The sequence below is a fragment of the Microtus pennsylvanicus genome, chromosome 3 (genome assembly GCF_037038515.1).
Source record: "Microtus pennsylvanicus isolate mMicPen1 chromosome 3, mMicPen1.hap1, whole genome shotgun sequence".
Lineage (NCBI taxonomy): Eukaryota > Metazoa > Chordata > Mammalia > Rodentia > Cricetidae > Microtus > Microtus pennsylvanicus.
In genome coordinates, this window is record NC_134581.1 from 125,164,442 (window position 1) to 125,181,286 (window position 16,845).

Sequence of the window (16,845 nt, forward strand, 5' to 3'; positions counted from 1 at the left end):
GGTGGGGCGGTGTGAGACCCCGCCCTCGCTCCGCCCCACCGAGCCCCCCGCCCTACAGCCTCGCTCTTAACACTTCGGCCTGACGGGCAGCCCCGCCAACCAATGGATCTGCCGGAATACGGCGGCGGCCTCACGGATTGGCCGGACCCGGGGCGGAGCGGGCGGGGGGCGGGCCCCGAGGCGGGCGGGGGCCAGGGCGGGCCGGCGGGCGGGCGCGGGGCGGGGGCGGCGGCCGAGCGGGCGGGGGGAGGCGGCAGTGGGCGCGACGTCGGCGGCGGCGGCGGCGGCGGCGGCGGCAGCGGCGGCGGCAGCTGCAAGTTGAGCTGCAGGGGCAGCGCATACACTACAATGGCTGCTGGAAAGAGGCGTAAGGAAACAATTTCCAGGCCCGCCGCGTCCAGCCCGAAATATGAGAAAAAAATTATTAGAAATTCCGCGGGCGGTGTAAAGGCGGCGGACGGGCCGGAGGGAGGATGTTAAAGCCCCGCGGTGAGTTCTCCCGGGGTCCGGGACGGCGGGGAGGCGTTTAGCGGGAGGAATATCAGGGTTATTTAAATTATGGGACTAGCCGAGGGGGCAGAGGAGCCGCGGCGGCGGCAGGAGGAGGAAAAGTTTGTGCTACTCCCAGCCCCTGCTCAGGACCCCAGAGAGAAAAATAATAATAAAAAATCAAATAAAATCGTGCGGCGGGGCTGCGAGGACTCCCGAGGTCGCTGCTGACAGGGCAGGGGGCGACGCGTCTGGGGACCCGAAGGTGAGGTCGGTGGGAAAAAAAAAACCCTTTTATTCAGGGTCTGGAAAGTTTGAAAAGTTTTCCTCCTCCTCCTCCTCCTCTCTGGTGCTGTGAATATTGTGACAGCGGCAGCGGCAGCAGCGAGAGCGGAAGACATTAGAGACCCGAAAAATAAGGGAAAAATTAATATAAATTCGGTTTTGAGAGGAAACTCTCCGCATTTTCCACCAAAACATCCCGGGGGAAGGTCGCTTCCCAAAGGGCCTGGCGGAGACCCGCGGTCGGCAATATTTGGGGGGCACTGGGAGTGACTTGGGGTAACTTTGCCCCCTTTTCCGAAGAGGTTTTTCTTTTCTGGAGAAATGCATTTGTTTTTGCCCTCTGCCCAGGTGGGATAGCCGAGTCGGGGTGCGGGGTCCGCGGGGCGCCGGACCCAGCAGGGTGGCGGCGGGGGCGTAGGGGGAGGGGGTGCTAAATGAAAGCAGGAGATCGGGACGGAGCAGGGACAGCTTGTTGTCAGTATCATAAACAACCAAAATGGAGGGAGAACTCAGGCATATAACCAAATAAAAATTGTTAAAAAATCGCAAAAAATCCCTAAAAATCCGGGATGCTCCCCCCTTTCTCGCTAAAGGTAAAAGTGTGAACCGCCTTTCCCCTGAAGTCCATTTTGACTTTGCAGGGACCAAGGAGTTAATATTTATTTATTTTTTAAAACTTTCGAAGGGCAAAAGCCTTTTATAACTCCACCGACAATGAGAAAACGTGAAAATCCAATGCAAGAGAAGCAGGGGGAGGGAGGGGGAGGTGGTAGTGCAGAAACTGCTAAACTTATTGGTAATGTGGACTGATCTGAGATAAGATAAACACGATATTTGCTATTTTATAACTCCCTTTTAATGATCTTTGCGGGGTTTGCTTTTTTTGGTAGGAAAGAAAGTGATGCCATTTTCTTAATAGAGTTAATGTGTGTGATTGGAAGAATAAACCTTTGCGGCTTTAGATTGCATTTTCGTCGCATTTATGCCTCAGGTTTTGTTAGTGGCTCCCTCCTTTCTTTAAACTGGGCTCTCCAGAGGAGGGGTGGAAAGGTGCTGTTGCCCAGAGAGACTGGAGGGCGAGACTGGCGAACCTTCTGGGGAGGGGTGGGGAGTTGTTTGGCTTCTCCCTTCCTGACACGTTTGCTTCACCTGTTCGCCCTCACTAAGGAATGTTGGACTGAGGGTTTCTGGTTTTATGTATATAAAAGGATGGTGCCTCTTGCATCACATTGATGGTAGTGGGAAAGTGCTGCTGATGTTGGTTCCACGTGGGATCTGGGACAGAGCAGGGCATTTTAAAGGGACAGCCTCTCTTTTCTTAGGGTTTGCATCACCTAAGCAGACTTACTGTCTGAAGACCAAAGGCAGAGGTGCTGGAAGTGGGTGCTGATGGAAGAGCCTTCTCTTTCCATTACTAAGTGCACCCACGTTTAGGAGTGATGGAGGGAGAGGAGGGATAAACAAGCCCGGCAGAAGATGGATATGTGTGTGGCTTAGTTTTCATCCACGCTGTTCTTTTATGTAACGAGCCCTCCCAGAAACTTTTCATGTTACATTGCTTTTCTCTGGAAGCTGATTTTGGAAGGAATTGTGGAAAAATGGAAATACTTGAAGGTGTGTGGTGTAATGGTATAGCATTATTGAACAGTTATGAATTCTGTGCAGTGAGATCAAAGAGCCATGGATGCCCATAATGGGGGTTTACAGCCATTTTGTAAAATACCTAATATTCAGTTTGGCTTCAGGTACATTGAGGACTTCTGGTTGGAAGTTACAGGCAAAGTGGTGAAGATTCTTGAACATTGTAAGCAGTAGGCATTTCTGGGGAGGCGGGAGTGGCTCTCGTGAAGACCATGGAAAACTTTATATACACATCCATTTTTCAAGTCCACCCTATGCATATGTTGTAACTTTACCCTTTGGAAGTGAAAATGCTTGAAAATCCTGAAACCTATCAATTTGCATCTTTTCAGCAGAAGGGATTTGTGTCTAACAGGCAATGTTTACTGATCTTTAGCTCCTATCGGCTCTTGTGCCTTCGCTGGCCACACTATTTTCGAAAGGTCAAATTGTTAACTGTCCTGGTACTTGAGATGAAGACTGATCTGGACTGGAAACAACTGACATTGGGTTTTCCACAGGCATATGGAGTTTGGGAAATGCACCTCTGTGTTGCTTTGTTTTTTACAGTTTGTAGAAATGGATCAGAGTTAGAACTGAATTTCTAGGCTTCTTAGGCAATGTTCTCTTTTGCCATACTGTATGAAAGTTATTATTTTGAAGTCCATTGTGTGCTAGTTCCTGTTTCTAACTGAACATTTCTCAGCACCTTTCTGTAAATACCTTCACGAGAATTCTCTCAGTGTCCTGCGAGCATCATCCTGTGGTTTCCCACTTGGGAAACAGCCACAGCTTTCTAAGAAGTCACTAAAGAAAACACAGTGTCACAAATCACTATTAAATCATAATGGGTTGAAAAGAGATTAAAGTATCAATGAAGAAGATAACCCCTCCCCACTTTAACCTTCTGTCCAAAGGGTTCAGAAATTCCTGCATTACTTCGAAAACCTCTGAAGTTTATTTTGTATTTTCATTGTGTTTTTGGCTTAAGATAGTTACTTTGACTATAAGTAGTCAGGATTGTGCTTTGTGCTTAAAATACACCAGACTTTTGGATACTGAACAGTTGCCACTTCAGCAAACCAAATACTAATACCAATAAATTCAGTGTCAGTCAAAGTCAAGGCAGGTTTTTGCTTTTAGTTGTTAGCTCATTGAGCTATTAAGTTGTTTGGGCACTTAAAAATAGGATTCCATTCTTTATTGTCAACCTCAACAGAAGTTCTCCTATTAAAGGTTATTCTTTCTCATATAGAGTGATATAAACTTTATGTTTGGGTTTTGTACAGCCAGTTACTTTTCTAAATCAGAAAATGTGCTCAGAATGCCCAGATTAAAACCTGTGAGTCTTAGAGTCTCGTTTAGATAGAGAGCCACAATAGCTGGATTTAACTGGTTTTTTAAGGTTTTCTGATGCCATAGAAATCCTACCTGTTGAACGTCCTTTGTCTAGAAGTCCTATTAAATTATACCAGTTTACAAAATTATCTAAGGGTATCTCCTGCTCCACATAAGGTCAGAGAAACCTCACTGATTTAGATACCTGTCTGAGACCTAGATGCCCAGTGTTGCTGTTCAGAATTCTGAAAAGAATTTTTCTGCTGTGGTAGATGATTTAGTGAGTGTGGGCTAGTACTGATAAAACTCCATATCTGTGTATTTATTATAATCAAAATATTTCAGTAAATACATTTTATAGCTAAAATAGTGAATTTGTCTATCAATATAGTTGGAAATTTTAAGAATGCTGTTTATGTTTTAATATCAATCAAATATGGGAATTTTCCTTCATTGTTATTAGAGTTTTTATTTTTGTGAAATACATTTTCATATAGTATCCTGGAATTTTACCTAAGAATTAAATTGTTGTTTCTAAATTAAATGTCATGTTCCTATTGTAACTGGGATTTTTAAAAAGACAACTAAAATCCATGTCCATTGCTGCCTTTGAAGTTTGCTTTCAGTAATCATTTTTCTCAAGTTGTATAATCAAAATGTTCACCCTTCTAGGAATATTTTGATATTATTATTTGTAATTTTCTACTTTGGGAATTTAACATATAAAAAGTTAACCTGTTCCATGTGAGCATGTGAGGGAAGAGTTTCAGAAGAAAAGTGTATCTGTTGAGCAAAAGCTAAGCAAGGGGGATCTGTTCAGGGTGACAGAGAGAAGCCCTCCCTTGAGCCGTCATCTCAAGTATTTGAAGAACCTTAGAAACATTTTTTTCTAAAACACTGAATATGTTGAAAACATGTCTGTCATTGCTTGAAAACAAAGGCAGACCTTTAATTTCTTTAATTTTAACAGGAATTAATGTAGGCAGCACATTTAAGCAATTAGTAAGTGTTTAGGTAGGCTTAGAAAAGTGTTTGCAAACAAGTTCAATGCAAGGGCAGGGTCCATGGTTCCCTGTGATCTCAGAACTCATGCAGAAGAGCTCTTTTCCATCCCGACACAAAGACACTTTAGAAGTGATTTATTGTTGCTTTTATTTTGTAATCATATCACTGTTAACTTTTTTGAAACTCTGAAATCTGAAATCTGCTGTTAATGCTTTTCCTTCGTATCAGGGCAAATTTATATCTCATTTGAAATTTCAATTTCAGATTTAATTTGAGAAAGTAAATGAGTATTTCTAGATTATAAATTTTTATGAAAGGTTGGTATGTAGGTGTTAACATTTGACATTATGAGAAATATATCTGCAGAAAAGCCCAATAGACATTATGACAGAGGCATAGTTTGAATTTTACTTTTCAATTTATTGGCCTTTCTCCCTGAGATATGCATTCTACCTTGTGTGTCCTCCTGTCTGTGTGTCCTCCATACAGGAGAGAATTGACCAGGATATGGTGATGCTGACTCTCAGAGACATTTGAATGCTTTTGGGTTCTGATTTTGTATGTGTATTAGTGTTTGTTATTCTTAAGGCTTTTACTTTTTATAATGCATATCAAAGTACAGAAAAGTTATAAAACAAATAATATCTCATTTTTTAAAAAGGGAAGTAGTGTGATGTGACATTAAAATTGTTAGTGTTTCAAGGTCCCTGTGTGCCTTGTAAACAGAGTCCCCACAGGATCCTGGTGTTGAAACTAACCAGAGTCTATGTTGGGGTTTGAGAGGACTACCTATGAAATGGGCGTGCGTGCACAGACTGAATGTCTGCTGCTACAGCCTAGGCTGATGGGAAACTCAGTTTGCTAGGAGTATTCTTTGCCTTGTTTTTTAAATGGAACTTTTTCCTAATTTAAAATCATAGAAAACCTAAAATGTGAAGATAGTAGAGAACAAAAATGTGGTTTTGGTGCCATTTAAATATAAGACTCTGACAATCGAAGTGTACTCCGCATCAATGTAAACTAAATGTTCAAAATAATGATGAGAGACTGGAGAAGTAAGAATTTCAGAATAAAATAGTTAATTATGATAAACTTAAAATTCAACTGATGAATAAAGCATAACCAGCTATAAAGCAAAAATCGCAAGTTTACAAAAGGATATCTGAGTGTTAATTTGGGGGATTTTATCAGAGAATAATTTTAGTGTAAATTGCTGAATTTGTAACTACCTTTTAAAATTAGACCTTCAGAGTCTCTGCCCCTTCTCTCTTTAGATTTGGATTAAACTAAATTCTACGAATGATTTGTTGTGATGATTTGAAATTCTTTTTTTTAACAGAAGGAAAAGGAGAAAGTCATTTTCTGCTGTTTCTAAAAAAGATTTTAAAGAGGATTTAAGTATGTAGTTCTGTAAAATAGTCTGAGAGCCTTAGGAGGCGTTGAAAATTGCCTTCCTTGTTCTTTACTGGAAAGCTTAAAACTTTTCTAGGTTAGTAAAATAAATTTCAAAGCCTCATTCTAAGAATAGTTTTGTTCTGTGGATTTTTAGGGGCAATTTGAATAATTTCTTACAACCTTGAGAACACTTTAAAGCCTTTCACAAGATGCAGATAGGAGTATTCCACAAATGAGACTTGATTTTCAGAACATTTTAAGGTGTATGCTGCTGATTAAAGACGTTTCTCTTTCTCATTTACTAATTAGCCATTGATTTTTCTGAAGGAGAATTGAAGCCTTCTCTTGTGGTCTCTAGAATTCACCTTTAGTTTTGCAGCCTGCTCTGAGTCCTTCTGGCAGCGTAGTGCACTGTAGAGTCTTGAGATCTACCTGTTTTGAGAACAAGAGCCTCATCTTACACTTTTCAGTTGTTAATATTAAACTATTGTCCCAGACCAGTGTTGGTGTACTGCGTGTAGGTTGTTTATGGTTTTTCTATGTTACAGTTTCTGAGTATGAGAATGTTGTCAGAGTAAACGATGCGCCTCATACCGAAAAAAGGAAAAAAAAAAACTATTGCCTGATCAGTGGGCATTAGAATCTTTAGGATACATTTTTTGGAAACTAAAAATCAGTTTTTAAATGAGGACTCTTAAGTCTTTTGTCTAAAAGGCAAAATCAGCAAGTGTAGCTGTCGGTTCTGTTTCCCCGAAGATCCATCAAGGGATTGTTCTAGATGGGGAGAATTTTAGGGAACCAAAGCTGGAAACTTGAGGTTGTTTAACTTTGCAGGTTCAACACAGCACCGATTGAATTTTAGTCTGCTAGCTTTTCTCAGTAAATTAGCTTTATTTTCTTGTATTGTCTTAATGCTATAATTATAGAGCCCAAATTAGTTCTCAGAGTGCCCAAAGGAGTTACCATAAAAGATTCTATTGTATCATCTTAAGGCAATGAAGTAAAGTAGCATTTAAATAAGAGTGCGTTCCCTTTCTTAGGTTGCCTTTTGCATTTTCTAAGGACAGTTTCTGTGAGGGTTCCATTCTGGAGAAGGAAATTAGCTCTACTGCTTTGACATTAAACTTATTATAATTTTTATAACTTTATGGAAATTTTGCTACTTTGCATGTGATGGGTAAGATCTGTCCTGTCCTTAAAATGAACAGTGGTGTGTCCAATGTACCTGATTGCAAACTCAGCCTCAGACCCATAAAACTGCTTAAGTAAATGTCAGAAAATGTTTTTCCTGTGTTTTGGTAATTTGTTATTGCTGAGGCAATTTAATTGCGTAAATTTCTCTCTTAGTTGTATTTCTCTTCTAATATTAGCATTTTATTTGAAAACTGTCTGAAAGGTGTGTGATCTCAGCATTAAGGTAGAACTGGACGGCCAATAAAATAGTTGCACCAATCGTGGTGGCAGCAGCCCTGTTGGTTCTTTCTTGGCAGAGTTAGAGGTTTCCAGAGAGCGAACGTCCAGGTGAGTACAGCGTGCGTCCATCTGTAGGACTCGGGGACCTCGTCTGCTCTACTTTCCCGAAGCAAAACCTGTGCATCCTCAGAAGGGATGGCGCACAGAAAGCCAATTTCAGTCTGCTCAGTGGGCAGGGCACATGTCAGCCTTCCCAGGGGTTCCTTTCAGACTTCTAAAGAAAGGTATAAGGCAGTCCTCAAAAGTAACTGTCATGCGTCATGTTTTAAAAGACTGTGTGTGAAGATGTGTTGCCGTCATCGGTTACCCAAACTAAGATGAAAATAAACCACCAAATAATAAACTTAACTGGAAAAAAAGAGAGATTTAAATATTTATCTGAATAAATTGATTTACTGTTGAAAGAGACAGAATTTTAGCCGAAAGAATTGTTTTTGTTTCTGAATATGCTTTTAAGTCCTAGAAGTTTGTAAACAAAGTAATTGTTAAAATAAAATAAAGTCTGGCAGTCTGCAAAAGGTCTTAAGCATTTGTCTTTGACAGTTAATAAACATATTCTAAATGGCCAAAATTGCATCAAAGATTTTAGTATCTTCAATCATATTGGTTGTTTCTCAAAGAAAAGTGTTAACAGATAGCGTGGTACTCACTGCGCATCCGCTGTGTTTGAGATCTTTAACTGTTACATGTTTGCAGACAGTGCTGCTTCAGTGTTGGGTAAAGGCTCTGTTCTGAGTGTTTTCTTCAAACGTCCTCTTTGTGCATATTATAACTCCATTCAGTTTTATTAAACTTTTATTTCTTAAGCGTGCCCCTGTTCTCGCTGCATGCTGTTCTTAGAAGGGAGTCGTGTTCTGAAGTACCTTTGCCCACGGCTCAGGTTATCTCAAAGTAGGCACTATAGATATAACCGCTCGGCTCCACCTTGGCCCAGTGTCGTACTTGAATGAAATGATACTCAATTCACCCTTTCTTGGTCACAGCAAGCAAAGGAGAAAGCAGCTTAAAAGAGCAGAACGGGTCCCGTCCCGAGGGTGACTCATAATGCCTCCCTGCAGTCCATGGTCCCTCTGCCAGAATGAAAAGAACTTGTTAATTAAAACCAAAATGCCCGTGTGTCTGCGAACTTTTTTCCTAATCAGGATTCAGACACACTGGTGTGCTCCCCTTGGCATCCAAGTGTGCTTGCTGCTTGGCTCTGCTGTGCTCTCACTGCTGCCACCCTGTGTATGGCAGAGCTGCTGCGGCAGGCACCCAGCTGCTGTGTTAGCCAGTGGTGAGGTTCTGGAGCACCCGTGGGACAGGAGCGTGCAGGGCGATGCGTGTGGATGCTCCTGTGTGTGCCCTGCCTCTGCGTGTGCTGCTGCACTCCAGCTAGGTCTCAAAAGTTCTGCAGCCCACAAGTGCCGTGTTCAGCTGCCAAAAGAGAGAATTTGGGAAAACCCTGAAGGTAAATGCTGCTGTCTGTCTAATCTGCCGTGTCACTGAAAACGAAGCAGCACTGGGCGAGTCCTTCACGTGTGGCTTGAAACTGGTCACGTCAGGAAGCAGAGGTCCCGAGCATGTAAGGATGAGGAGTATCGTGAGAGTTTTTATGTTAGCCAAGTTATAATTACAAGTTCTTCCTAGTAAAAGCAAAACCAAAACGATCGCACACAAAAAGAGACTGTTTCTGCTTAGGAGGAAAGGAAACTTAACTTGATTGGTTAAGTTCTGTGAATCACTGACCAACATGACTTTTAAATTATATCATCGTCGTATTTAAGTATTAATGCTGTGCTCCAGCCATAAAACACTTGGGCTGGACCGCAGCAGCATCCGTCTGCTTCCACCTTTCTTGTTTCATTTTCAAAGCAGCCTGAGATAGGAAGTTCAGACAGAGTGGGTGTACAGCACGCATTGAGGGAGTGTCAGCATGAGCGGACTACAAAAGCTAATTATAAATTCATTAATACCAAGATTAACATATTTAAGAAGTAATAAATTTGTTGCAAGAATTAAAATTTGAGGCTTAACGTTTCACTGATTCACTCAGGTTGGAGAGTGTTGTATGGATGCTTATTAAGCTATGTATTTATATGCATATATATAAATACATATATATATGTATATATATGGAATTGGTGGGAAATGTATGTGCTTTCTAAGGGAAAGTAGATTCAAAAATATTATAAATCTAAACTTTGTTTTACAGGAAGGATCTCAGACATAGTTCATTTGAGTCAGATTTACTGCCAAACCACCTGATTTCTGGATGGTCACTGTTTCTTTCAGGAGTTTTGAATGGCTTTGCTTCAGTAAACAATGTAATTCTATATGGTAGCAGTGGAAAGTATTGCTTAGGCTGGTTAATTTTCGATATTGAACTCCTAAGACCGGAGTGTACCGATGGCCCTTCCCTCCCAGGAGCTGTAACGGAAATCACTGCAGTGTGTGTGTGCTGTCTACCCTCTGTGAGAAGGCCAAGAGCGAGAGCTTCACCTGGGCAGTCCTGTGATGGTCCCCATGTTGAAGGGTTGGGCGTTTTTTTAGCTCCGTAAATACCATTTGGAATCTTTTTAAAAGTAACTGATATGAAAATGTGATTAAATTTTGAATCAGTATTGGAATACTACCATTTTCAAAGAAACTTTTTAAATATTTATTTGCTTCTCTTGTTTCTTACTCTTCATAGCAACCTCAAGGTAAAACTAGACCGGCTGACATTATTTTAACAAAGCATTGTAAACAGCTGTACAGATTTGCCTAAAATCACAAGAATTTACACTGGTTTGAAAGACAGACTGCAGCTTCCTTGCCTTTGCTCGAGGACAGAGCACCATGCCACTGGTCGAGATGGTCATTGGTACCTAACGTTGACCCGTTCTGTAGTGAGAGACCAGAATGACTTTGTTTTTTACTTCGCTTCCTGACAACTAAAACTTGATTCTTGTGCTAAATGGGAATCGAAGTACTCTTGCCACTCTTTTAGGGTACCTGTGTTCACTGCCTTAACTTTTGCTTGCTTTTAAAAATGCCAGTTAAGTGGTAGGCGGAAGTACAAAAGAAACACAAAGGCAGTGTATTTTTAAATGTCCAGAGAGTAACATAGATATCAAACGCTATGGGAGAAAGAAGGGAAGCTTGAGATGGGCCTTGGAAAAGGCTTGAGTTAGAAAGATGCAGGAAAAAAGAGGGAGTGACATTTAGGTGAAAGAAATGGTTTCACCGGGAGTAGGAGGCAGAGATGTGCTTCTCGCCTGGTGCGCTGAGACCGCCATCCTGGTCCTGAGGGAACCGTGCAGGGCAAGAGGAAATGGGTGTGCTGGGTCTGACCAGGGCAGGCCCTCACGTGATCCTCTGCTATTTGGAGTGCTCAGGTATTCCCCGTCAGGTCCATGTTCACCAGAATTCTGGGTATTTGTTTACAGTAGTGACTGGTTCTCAGCAACCCCTACAACTTACAGTTTAGACATCTGGCTTCTACTCATAAAACCACCCATGGTCACTCAGTTGGAACCAGAATTGAAGTTTGGCACTTCTGCTGTAGGGGCATAGTCGCAGTGGACATGTGGAGAAAGGACAGGAGAGCCAGGCTCAGAGGAGCAGTCCTAGAGCAAGGGCACACAGCCCTGTGAAGATCTGACCTGGGACTGAGGATGGGGATGGCAGTGGGCAGGAACAGCAGGAGAGGATAGCCAATGAGACAAAGGCTATGCCTTGTCAGTTCTTCAGTGGGCTTTTATCCTGGCTGGGAGAGAGGCTCCCTGAGTCTTACGCTGGACCTTTGGTGATCCAGTGATACTCAGGCCCTGTGCTCAGTCCTTTCCCTGCAGTCCCCACCCTTAGTGTCCACTGGCGCCTTTACCTAAGACTCACCAGGCCTCCTGCCGCCTTTCCAAAGCAGGCTGTGGCCTGGGTTTCTGTAGTGTTGCCCAACACTTCTTCCAAGCCCTGGGGAGACTGTATCCTAGCTGTCTAGCTGTCTATGCATGGTATGAGGCGAGCTGCTGAGACAACCTGGTAGGCTCCCCCTCCCATACTGGAATTTCCCATGTTTCCTCTCTGCTTATAAACTGTGCTCATATTTTCTTCCATCAAAAAAGCAAAACCCAAATCTTAACCTCCATTCCAGCCCCTCAAGTATCTCTTTCCCTCAGCAGTGCCAACCTCCTGAGGAAACAGTTTGTGTTTTGTATGTGGTCTCAGTCCTTTACCTCCCCATCTCTAGCCTTCCAGCCTATCGTGGAAGAAAACAGCACTCTTTCCCTAGGAGGCAAATCTAGTGGCATCTTTTAGTTATCACCATGGGGTGATCTTTGGTGCCGTCATCTGCAAACTCTAGCCTCTTGCTTTCCTGTGTCCTGCTGTTCTGTTACACTGCTGTCAAAACCGGTTATGGCTACAAGAATTCATATTGCTACTTTCTCAACTTTTGTCTATCTTTAAAATGGCCTACAATAGATTTCAGATGATCCGTGCAGGCGGCATTCCCCGTAATGCTGTGCAGGGAATCTGTGTGTCTGTCTGTATGCTACAAGCACTGTGGTTCTGTCCCGAAAGGTACCCAGTAGTGACGAAGGCAATTTGCATACAGTGCATGATGCTCACAGCTTTCAGGAACTGAGAAAGGCACACAACCTGTTTTGAGACTTTGGCCCTGCTGTGAGGATCTCAGACCAGTCACCTGATATTCTACTCCACTGAGGATAAACACTTGCTTCCTTAGCATGAGAGGGATATACAAGTAACATTGTAATACACAATTCCGGTAGTCATGGCTTTCCTCCAAACAGCTTTTTCTTTTGAGGTGGGGGCAATAATTACTCCTGGGGACGTCTTCCTAGGCAGATGACTTTTATCACAGAGCTCCGAACCGCTACACAAGGTTTGCTCAGACTTTCTTCCCCGCAACTCCTCCTACAGATTGCACAGATGTTCACTATATGTCTGGTTCTCAGAGAAAGAAGAGATAAAAGCCGGAGGTGCACACCTTGCCCTCTAATGCCAGCTCAGGAGGAAGACTGGGTACACACAGATGGGACTGAGCTCCTAGCGGGTAACAAGGTGGCTGGACACAGGCACTGTCACTGCAGCTCAGAGAGCAGCCCAAGGATAGAGAAGGGGCTGGTTCACTTGTCTAAGGAGCTGTGTAGCTTTTGAAGAGCCCCTGCCCTCTAGCCATGGGCCTTGAGAGGACAGCAGTCACCGTCATCCTGCAAGGGGCACCCTATGCGGCTCAGGAGCTCCACTTACTTCTGGCTGGCAGTCCCCAAGGAGAGCACAGGGCATTTGGGAAGGTTCCTCTCTAGCTGGTCCCCTAACTTGTTCCCTTCGTCTCTAGTTTCTAAAGTTTCCCCTCACTGGAGCAGGACTGCTGTCTCATTATCCTGCCAGGTTTTCCAGGTTGTTCCTCGTTATTCAGGCGACTATACAGAAATTCTTTTGTGTTTGCTGCTGTCTCCGAGGGTCCTTGTTCATCCAGTCCCTCAGAACTATGCATCTTTGGATTCCTTCTTCCTGTCTTCTGCCACCTGAGGAAGCCCTGCTTGCAGTCTGAGGAGAGGCTCTAGCTTAGTACCTGATATCTGACTCGAAGCAGGCATGGTGCAGTCTGCAGTATGCATAAAACCCAGGAGGGAAAGATTGACATGTAGGGAGTTGACTTATATAGAAAGGCACATGGGAGACCACGAGAGAGGCAGAGATAGTGGTTTCATGAGCACGAAGCTGCACACAGCACAGGAGGAACCTGGTGCTCAGTGAGAGGGTGCGCAGAGGGCTAGGGAATCCAGCAGCCTGCAAGTGTCAGGACACGCTGGCTTGCCGGTGAGCAAGGACAAGTGGAAAAGCAGTGCCACCAAGGGAAAGTGCAAAGGAAATGGCCAAACAGAGGACTCTGGAAAGCAAGAGGCTAGAGTTTGCACAGTGATGGCACTGAAGATCACCCCATGGTGATAACAAAAGGATGTCACTAGGTTTGCCTCCTAGGGAAACGGTGCTGTTCTTTTCCGTGATAGGCTGGATGGTAAGGGACTGAGACCACATACAAAACACAAACTGTTTCCTCAGGAGGTTGGCACTGCCGAGGGGAAAAGATGCTTGAGGGAGGTAAAGTGAATAAAATATCCACGGAATTGGTGAATAAATACAATTATCTAGTTTCCTCCCAGTTATTAGCTAGGTAGGTTTATAGTTCTTACGTGGTCATGTGCAGAGATCATTGTTTACTTCTCTGACAGTTTTCTTCAGCTCAGTTCTTAGGTATAAACTGGGTGGGCAAAAAGCTAAATGTCTGTGTTTTCCTTAGCATGTCAGTCACATGGTCATCTGGACCTCTAGGAGAGACTCTCGGTGACCAAGTCGGACCTGAGGGTGTTTGCATCTCAGCCGTCAGCGCCACCTACACTGCGTGTGCTTCTGTTCCTCCCCCGTGTCCATCATTGCTCCCCTTAACCGTCACCTCGGTCATCATCGCCTTGGACTGCTGATCTCCCCGGACCCCAGATCCCATCATCCAACTTACTGTTTTCACCCGAAAACCTGGCTCAGAAGGGACATGGTGCCTGGTTTAACACCGCGGTGTTGGGGAGGGGCATTGGTATGGTGCTTGGCTGCTCAGAGCCCATGTCCACCATGTTCAGGATCATCACGATCATTGTTGTGCTTTGACATTACAGGCTTGCATTAAGGTAGGAAAGGACTCATCTGTCAAAGCGAACTCATTAGATTTGGCAAAGCAGGAAAATTAAAGAGAGATTGTGCACATTACCAAATAATCGTTTTAAAATGATAATGTAAATTGGCACTTGAGCTATCTGGAAGACTTCAGCTGAGGCATCTGAAGTATCGGAACTACTCACAAGTCCTGACCAAGGTGCCCTGATGTTACAGTCCTCCACATACACCACGCACCACACAGCACACACTCGTGTGAGCAGTGCAGCCCTCCCTAGTGCCTACCTGGAAGACCACTCCTTCCTTTGCTTCTCTTGCCCCCGCCTGTGACGAAGGACAGTGAGGACAGTGATGTCACTAGGTGATTAAACGCAGCAAGTGCAAGGTGACAGTGCGTCCAGTGCCTGTCGGGATCTGAGCCAGAGTTACTCCCCAGCTCTGCCCAGAACATTCTCTCCCATCTCTCGTCTCTGGACTCTGCTGTTCCCCTAAGGAAGGCTCTTTCCAAGATTACTAAAAGCTCTGGAGAGCCAAGAAAAGCAGGGAGGGGGGAATCTTCCGGGGTGGCGAGAAGTAAGGAGGGCTACTGCCAGAATGGGACATCTGGATCAGTAGTCAGAGCCAGTCCGGAGGCAAGGAGTGAGCGAGCTCTGAGGGAACCCGCCCTGAACAGTTCCTTCCTGACGTGTGCCCTTTTCCCTCTGAGGCAGGAGAGCTTATTGGGACTTGATCCTGTGTAGTAGCCCCCCTTGCTCCTCTTGCCTGGCATTGGGTTCCTTCCCACACTCCTGAGGTCTGAAGTGTCTCTGCCACTGCCGTTCTCCATACGCACCTTGAGCTTTGCTTATTTTTACTGTGAGATATATATATAGTGGCCCTGGCTATTGAATGCGTCGTCTCACCCATGCTAGGCAGGCATCCTACCACTGAGCGACATCCCAGCTCTCACCCTGCTCTTTCAAACCTTTGATGGTAGCATGGCCTCAGACTGGCACCCAGCCTCCACATTCACCATCTGGTGGCCCTGAGCCCTCTGCTAGGCCAGACCCCAGCCCAGGGCTGCCTCCCTTACAGCCTCACCTGAGGCCCAACAAACCTCATTGCCCACGATCACCTTGATAATTCAGGGTGCATCCTTCCATCCTCGGGCTAAAGCTGGCCCAGATCATTCCCTGGGTCTAGGCAGTGTTCCCCTTCTTCAGGGACGACTATGAGAGCTGGAAGAACTCCATCCTCCACAACCTTTCCTCCAACACCTGCTTCTGTAAGGTGCTCAAGGACCATGTGAAACGCCAGGTTAAGGGCAACTTCCGGGTGATGCACATGCCTGATCCCAGCAGAGGTGCTGTATCTTCAGAACACTGCCCTGTGCCTGTGGCAGTGGCAGACCTGGACACACAGAGCTTTTGCCAAGGACCTGAGCCCCTTCATGCTCCGTGGCCAAGCCCATCGGGCATCCAGGATTCCACAACCATCCTGGAAGGATTTCACATCAAGTTCCTGCTAGGGGACCCAGAGAAAGAATCAACATGGTCCCTGTATATTGATCCAAGGGGGAGCAGAGGGTATATACTACACCCCCTTAACTCCTCTGAGAAGCCTCTGTGGCCTGTCTGCTCCCTCCAGGACCCACGAGAGTAGAGGGGAGACTTCCCCAGGGGCAGCAGTCACCAGGCCTTTCTCCTGTCCTCAGTGCAGGGACCTGGCCCCTTCGCATATTTCAGGGTTCCCCAGGTCCCATGGGAGTGTCACTTTGGGGACAGCTACCTAGCTCTTACATCTACATCCCCAGTGTAGTCATGCCTTTGACCATGCTACCTCCCACCTCTTACCCCAGTGCCCATCTTGGGGGCAGGCAGGGACTGCTTCTCCTTCCCACCTATAAATACCAGATTGATGAAGAATCAGAGCTAGAAGCCAGTCCACAGCAACAGCTATAAAACACCAGGTACAGCCTTGCTGAAAATCCACGTTAATTGGTCTACCCCAGACAGGATTATGGTTCTGCTATTATGACAGATCTGTCTGTCATGCCTTCACCTCTCCCACACACAGGGGCCAAGTCTGGAAAGACAGTGCTCAGCACAGAGTAGTCCTTTTCTTGATCTTCTCAGGCCCTTGTGCTGTCCACTCATCCGTCCGTCCGTCTGTCCGTCCCTCTGTCACCATGCCTTCCTGGCTCTAGGCTGGAGGAAGATGAAGCAAAAGTGAGTCTAGACTGAAGTCTTGCCCTTGCTCTGTTGCCTGGGAAGGAGGTAGCACCTTTTGGGGAAATGGTTAGGAAATGAAAAACTGGAACCCTACATGATTTGGGGGTGATAGAGGTAGGAGAGATAGCAGTAAAGGAATTTACAGCATTTAAAAAAAGAAATCAACTTTGCGAGTTTCCCAGGATCTATTAAATAAGTTGCCATTCAGTGTCTTCACCCTACTAGCTCCTGCTCATGTAAAATTCTACTGACTCATTACAGGATGCGTCTCCTGTCCACTGTCACCCATTGCCCATGACAGGCCAGTATAAACTTGCTTTATAGCTGAACCGCTTAGGCAGACCACAGCGCCCTGTTTAACTCAGATGAAATT

General features: G+C 44.8%; 1 protein-coding gene and 1 pseudogene across 3 annotated transcripts in view; both read left to right on the forward strand.

Moving 5' to 3' along the window:
* The first annotated feature begins 279 nt into the window (after positions 1 to 279).
* The window catches only part of Plag1 (PLAG1 zinc finger), a 43,722-nt gene continuing 27,156 nt past the window's right edge, over positions 280 to 16,845 (forward strand). Inside the window, exon 1 of one of the 3 annotated variants that reach the window (XM_075967035.1) lies at positions 280 to 489. The gene's annotated coding sequence lies outside the window, so the exon portion shown is untranslated. The remainder of the gene's footprint in view (positions 490 to 16,845) is intronic. The other 2 variants (XM_075967037.1, XM_075967036.1) reach the window with 2 other exon arrangements.
* LOC142846883 (forkhead box protein H1 pseudogene) lies at positions 15,240 to 16,202 on the forward strand (annotated as a pseudogene).